Genomic DNA, 7159 nt, shown 5'->3' on the forward strand with positions numbered 1-7159 from the left:
AGAATATGAGAATATCATATTCATTGGGAAACATGTTTCAAGTACTAACTCAGGAATTAGTTGCTATTTTTCTATGCGCCGGAAAATTACAAGAAAATAGAAAGAAAAACTAAGGCACTCCTAAGGAGTCAGTAAAGTCTCCAAGTCCGGATGAGATTGCTTAGGAACTTGGGTCCCATGAATAGATAATGAAGTGCCTAACTTAGCCAGAAAATCCACTGGAGCATTACCCTGACAATGCACCCTTCTCAAGCTAACATCCCAATTGCAGCGAATAAGGCTCTTAATATCCACTAGAACTGGGACGAACCGCAAGCTGTCCTCATCATCAATATTTATTACGTGGCATCTTATGTGGACAATTTAGTCCTACATGGCCCTAATTAAGATTTTAGGTTGGATCAGTTTGGATTGCACCCAAAAACTTGAAAAAGGTTGGTAATACTTCTAATGATGTTGAAAGAGAACTAAGAAGAATGGGATTTATCAATTACTGATTAGGATTTCTTTTTCATGTCAAGTGGAATTAGATGTGTCCAAATTTGGTCAATGAGTTGGATATATTTGTTTTTCAAGAAAAAAAAAATCCATAAAGACCATCCAAGGTAAGAGACCCCTTTGGCACAATCCAGGTAGCACAGCAAGAACAGAAAACAAGTTGCAGTTACATCCTCAAAGCCAAATGAACAAATCCATGACAGAAAATATCATCAATGCAATGCTGAGATGCAGTAAAAGTGTAAAACTGAAATGAAACATACTATGATCAAGCCCAAATCTAGTAAACAAGTTTTTAAGTTTATTTACAGCATGAATCAAATCAAGGGAAAGAATTATAATCTAACACGTGTGAATTTAAACTCCAATCATGTTGATGAAAGTTACCCACTGTGATTGCAATGGGTTTGCACATGTATTCAAACACAGTTCACAAATCTATGGAGTAAACTTGAAAACCCAAGCAGTTATTGCATCAATCACAATGTTTAATTTCTTCATGCCACATGCCCCCAAATGGTCAACCACAATTCCTTGGAGGATCACTTCTACTTGAAAGATAGCTTCAATTACCAACAAACAGAATTTCTATTTATTAGCCTTGAATTTTCTAAATAACCAAAGTATCTTCCAGATTTGGAGCTTACTCATGAATTGGCATCATTGGTTATGGCTTTTCCCTTTCTTTGATTTGTTCTTTTCTTGCATCTTCTTTTTCTTTGCTTCAGCAGTAACCCAGGTATAGTCCGAGGGAATTGCAAACGGGTCTTCAATATTTTCTATCCTGCTGCTGCTGGAAGCTGCAGTAGATGAGCTAGGGCGGTAAGGCGCCTTTATCCACTGAAACCAAGATGAAGCTGAGGTTTGTGTTGCTGCAGGGCTCTCTAGGCCTGTAGCAGACGGACTTGATGGTGGCGTGGCAAATTCATCCAATGGCTGTAGTTCTTCAAACTTTGTAAAAGTAACTAATACTCTGATGGTGGGAACCACAGGGATGGCAACCTGAATATGCAAAAGGGTAATTAATGGGTTTAAACCACATGATTTTTGTATTTTGTAGGAACTTAAAACAAATAATTTTAATATGAACACCAACGGAGACGAAAAACGTATTTAACCCAAAATACAATAACGAACCATCTAAGACAAGGTTTCAGTCCAAAGAAAAAAGCCTTCAAATGAATTCTACATAATTGACAAAAATTAACTCCACATCTAAAGAATGCTTAAAACAAACGAATTATCCACATATAGGCCACCAAGACAGCTGCACAGTGCACACACCACTTCAGCATTTATTGTTTTATGGCTTCACCCAGTGATTCAAGAAACTACATACCAAGATTGATCACATGAACTTATGCAAAACACAGACCTGGCTAGCTCAAAGGATGGAAGGACCTACCTGCAAAGATGAATGTGAAGAATAACAATAGTTGCATAACAAATTCTCGATGGTGGGGAACATGTTTCCAGCCACAATGGGTCAAATTCATGATGTTTAAAGGACCTGAACAATAATTTCCAACAAATTCTCTGATCATTGAGATAAAGGAAGTTTGAGATTGTCAACTCTAGTATTTATTTCTATAGTAATGGAAAAAGGATGGAGAGTACAGCTAAAAGGATAAAATCAATCCTCCAAAACCTAAACAGCAAAGGTCCCTAATCTCTATGCATGCTTGAAATGACAACCTTCTTGAACTATAATTTGCAAAACCAGTAGTGCTAAATGGTAGGAAGTGTTTTATGATGAAAAAAAGTAACAACCAATCGCGTGACACACTGGTCATATGAATGTGGTAAATACAATGCCAGGTACTAGTTGAGACCCTTCATGCATCATAATTTCAGGCCATAAAGCATTATTCTTTGCACAACACTAAATATGGCCATAAACAAATATCTAACCATAAAGGCAAGATAGACAGTATATGCAAGCAAGCATTAACAGCATAAACTACACATCATTATACAACTTCAGTTTCCTTGCACTTAGTACATACTTTAAATCAGGTATCTGATCATCTGAAATTGCCTCCAAGTGGGGCAAACGCAGTGCCCACAAAAAAAACGAGAGCAAATTGTTCCAAAAGACAGTAACACTAGCACAGCGTTAATCCTATAAGTATGGTAGTCAAAACAAAGGACTTGATATTTAAGAAGCTTAGGACTTCCAGATAGGACTTACAATAAAACACCCTATTAAGAGTCCAAAGGCTAAGCTTTCCATACGATAAAGACAGGGGAAAAACACTTTAGATTGACAGATTCCACACCCCAAATACCCTTCCAAAACCAGATATTAGTACCTATCACACAGTTAAAGATCATAAATAAAAAATTATATGTAGAAGAAAGTGACACAACCATAGACACGACCATATAGATTGTACAATGGAACTAAGGCAAAGGCATAACTATTCTGCTAGTACTCTAGCAGGGTTTCAGGATTATACCCAGGAGGACAATAAAATAAAATAAAAAATTTAATCAATAATGGAAAAAAAAAATTTTGAAACAGTTTTCAAAATAAGATTTATTATTATTATTATTATTATTATTATTATTATTATTATTATATGATAGAAACTTTAATCGTTGCTAGTGCTCTTATTGACATTGCTATCTGTGAAAAAGAAACTAAGGAAGAGTAATACAAATGTCATGATTTTTTAGGTGACAAAGTACTCTACTTTTTTTTTAATAAAGAAGTTACCTTAGGAAGATCAAAAAGAAAGACAAAAACATCGAGCATATAAGATAAGGCATCCTTCAAAGCAAGAGTAAATCAGCAAGACAAAAGATTGCCTCAGCAAAATAACAAGTATTTAAACAATGACACCCTCAAATCTCTCTGCAGATCAGACAGACATTCCATTAATGTACTACGAAGATATGTGTGCACTGGAAAGCCTGGAATTAAGTCAAAATATGATTTTCCTGTTACCCAGAATACAAAAGAAACAAACAAATCTTGTGAAAGTAGTTATAAGCTAAGCACCACGAACAGGAAACAGCAATCGTTTGTTTGCATTCAAATCCTAATTTGATAATCCCCCCCCCCCAACCCCCCAACTGTTAGAAATATAATCATTCATGGGCCCTTTACCCAACAACTTAAGCTTTTGGGATAATTGGTTCATGACATAGTATCAGAGCCTCTATGACTAAGTGGTCTAGAGTTCAATCATTGTCGCCCCCGATTCTTCTTAAAAAAAGTTGAATTTCAGCACATGGTAGGTGCACCTATGCATTGTCCACACTTCAATCCCAAGTGAACTCTTGCATGAGGGGGCGTGTTAGAAATATAACCATCCATGTGTCCTTTACCGAACAACTTCAGCTTTTGGGATTATTGGTTCATGACACCAACAACATCTTGGTTGACCAAAGAAGGAACCAGATATAAATCGATCACACAATACAGTTGAGTTGACTATATAGATTTCAGGAGATTCTTCATTTCCTTTTAATATTTGAACATTTCTTCTATGTTTATAATTGCTTTTCTGTTTCCAACTTTCTTTTTAGTATAGTTAAAATGAAGCATAATATCTAACTTTAGGTAATGACAAAGGAGTCATAAAGTATGGAATACAAACATTAAGACAATTAGCTGTGTGGAATAATGTATTAGGAACTTATAGTGATCCCTCACCCAATTTTTCCTCATTCCTTTTCACTACAATTTCCACATCTACAGGTCAACACAGAATATGCACATTGCAGCATAAGCAGAGTAAACAAGCAAGCACATAATTTATCCTGGCGACTCACACAAAAAGAAAACAATATGGAAACAATTGAGAATTTAACACATGCCCAGAGTATTCATATTTGTAGTAATAGGTCTTAAATTGAAGATGATAAGCACATACCTTAACAGGAAAAGTCCCCGTTGGAAGTTTTGTCGTAAGGAGTTCTCTTAATCGACGAATTGCTTTAACTTTGTTAGCAACGATGTCAAGCAATGGCAAGAGTTCCTCAGTTTTTAAAGGAAAGCTTGGGGAAAGCCAAAGAATAGGCCTCAACCCTTTTTTATATTCATTTTCGCGACTTCCATCCTTGTGATGACTTCTACTGTCAGAATTCGCAGAAGAAGCTTTGGCATCTTTCTTCCTCCGCTGCTCATCACCCCTCACAACTATGTCAACAGAATGTCTTCCTGGCTTACTCAGACTTTTTGAAGGAGAATCCCCCAATAAATCACTGACCTTTTCATCTACACAGAGAGAACTTCTAGGTGGAGAAATCTTCTTTGGTGCTTCCTGTTTAGAGTCCTTTTTTCTCCATCCACCAAACCATCCTTTCTTTTCCTGCTTATTCTCTCCACTTTTGCTACAATTTCCGTCTTCAATAGGAATATCCCTATGTTCATAAGAACCGTGACGATGCCCAATGATCATCTCATCACTCTCGTTGTTCGATTCTGAAGAATCCAACTTAAGTGCATCTTCCAATTGCCTCCTTTCATCCTCAGTCAAAATATCATTAAGTTCCTCACTTTCTGTTTCATTTCCATTGCAAGATGAGAAGAACTCATCATCTGTCATAGCTCCAGGAACTCCTCTAGATTTTATGCTTACAACTACGTTGTGCATATCATACACCTTAGCTCTCCAAGGCCCTACCATTTCTGTTCTCTCCTGTCGCCTCCAAGTCAACTGAGGCAAAAGAACTGCCTCAGTAACGTCAATCCCAGGCCTAAATATATTTGTTTTAGACATGGCAGCCACTTCATTTTGAACCTCTTCATCATTTGCTGCAAAGCCAGCGTCATCTAGAGCATTCAGTATCTCCTTTTCTTTGTGTGAGATCATGCAGAGTGACCCAGGCTGAACTCTCCCATCCTCTGAACCATCACCTAGAAAAAGAACGCTCTGATCCGATCTTTGAATTCTAAAACCATCAAAGCCAGCCAAAGTCATGTCAGCCCTTAGATTGGCACCCCTTTTCCAAATTTTGTAGGTGTCTGAAGGTGCAATCCTTGAGATGAAAGGAATTACAGAACTCTCGAAATGGAACGTAATCTCCATATAGAAGTCTCTCATCCTTCGCATAGTCGCTACCAAGCGAGGCAATCTCCTGCACCATTTTGCCCAAGCCAGAGGCTGATAATGCTTAATTATTATCTTGGCAATACCCTCTTCTCTATTGCAAATAGCTTCCTGAAGAGCACTCCAACCCTGTTCATTCTGTAAACTCCAATCTGCCCCAGCAACCATTAGCATCTCGGTGGCCCCTTCATCCCTCAATTTCACAGCCAAGTGAAGAGGGGTGTCGCGGTTCGGCACATCTCGCCGATCAATCACAGCAGAGATGGCATCAGCCTTCTCTTCCTCTTGAATAGAAACCGCTTCGGTGCGAACCTCATTCACATTACACAGTTTAGGAAGGCCCGCGAGTATCCTCCTAAGTTCAACATAATCCTTCAAAATTATGGCCTTGTGCACAGGGCTATGAGCAAACCTCGTAACATCAATCCCCGCCATACCTCAACAGCACACACTAACAATCACAAGCATAAACACTTGGCACCATCAAAAATCAAAACTTTGGCCAATTGGGTGCCACAAAAGCTAGCACAATCCAACAAGAACTCAAGCGGTCAAACCAAAGTGGTGGGATCAAACACAAGAAAAGGGTCCGGTACCTATGAATAAAAAATTGAAAAGACCCATTTGAAATCAGAAGCATAAAAGCACAACAGGAAATGAAAAACGAAGAAAAGCATCAATCTTGTGGGGTCACAGATCAAGCATTGAAAAAGGGGGTTTGTGAAATATGCTTTACTAACCTTGTTTCTTTCTTTCTTTCTTTCTTTGTTCCAGTGCTTATCTTTGTCCTATGAATATGATTGCCCACCCAAGAGTTCAGGGATTAACTAACCCCACCACAAAGAGTACTACTACTACTACTACTACTACCCCTCAACCTCAACCTCAACCTCAACCTCAAGTAGCAAACAAAAAGGGGAAATGGCAAAGATCCTTGTGATCCAATCCAGATCAGACAAGCATGGAGAGAGAGCATGCATGTGGGTGCACTCTATGATTAAACAAATTCATTTTTTCACCACAAACACACACACAAGAAAAGTGAAGGAATAAGAAAAGTAAAGGGATCTAAGAAATAAGAAAAACCCCACCACACAAGCAAAGAAAAGGGAACTTGTTTATGTTGTAAAAGGTATAGTTGCCTAAAAAGGGATAGAAAACTAAAAGCGATGCAAAGTTAAAAATGGTAGATAATTTCAAGTGAAAAGAAAAGAATATTGCAGAATCAAGGTCTCAAAGATGCCTGTGTCAACTGGATGTGAGACCAGGTACTCGAGATATTTTTCTTAAGGAAAATGATGATGAGTTCACACACACACATTCCCTACCATATTGTTTGGTTCAAAGGAGGGGAGGGATTTTAATGGAGGGGAGGGGAGGGGAGGGATTTTAATACTTATTACGTTTGGTTCATAGGAGGGGAGGGGAGGGAAAATAACTTATTTTTATTTAGTTCATGAGGGGAGGGGAGAGATTTTATAATTAAAATTACTTTTATACCCTTGTATATATTTACTTGAATTAAACAACACAATATAACATCCTTCTTCATCAACAATTATTCTACATAATTTTAAACATTAACCACAGCAAAATAGTCT

The 7159-nt window shown here is 37.8% G+C and overlaps 1 pseudogene; it reads right to left on the reverse strand.

Annotated features, from left to right (window-relative positions):
* Positions 1 to 738: 738 nt before the first annotated feature.
* Positions 739 to 6895, reverse strand: LOC130722027 (uncharacterized; annotated as a pseudogene).
* Positions 6896 to 7159: the final 264 nt, after the last annotated feature.

This window comes from Lotus japonicus, chromosome 6 (genome assembly GCF_012489685.1).
Source record: "Lotus japonicus ecotype B-129 chromosome 6, LjGifu_v1.2".
Lineage (NCBI taxonomy): Eukaryota > Viridiplantae > Streptophyta > Magnoliopsida > Fabales > Fabaceae > Lotus > Lotus japonicus.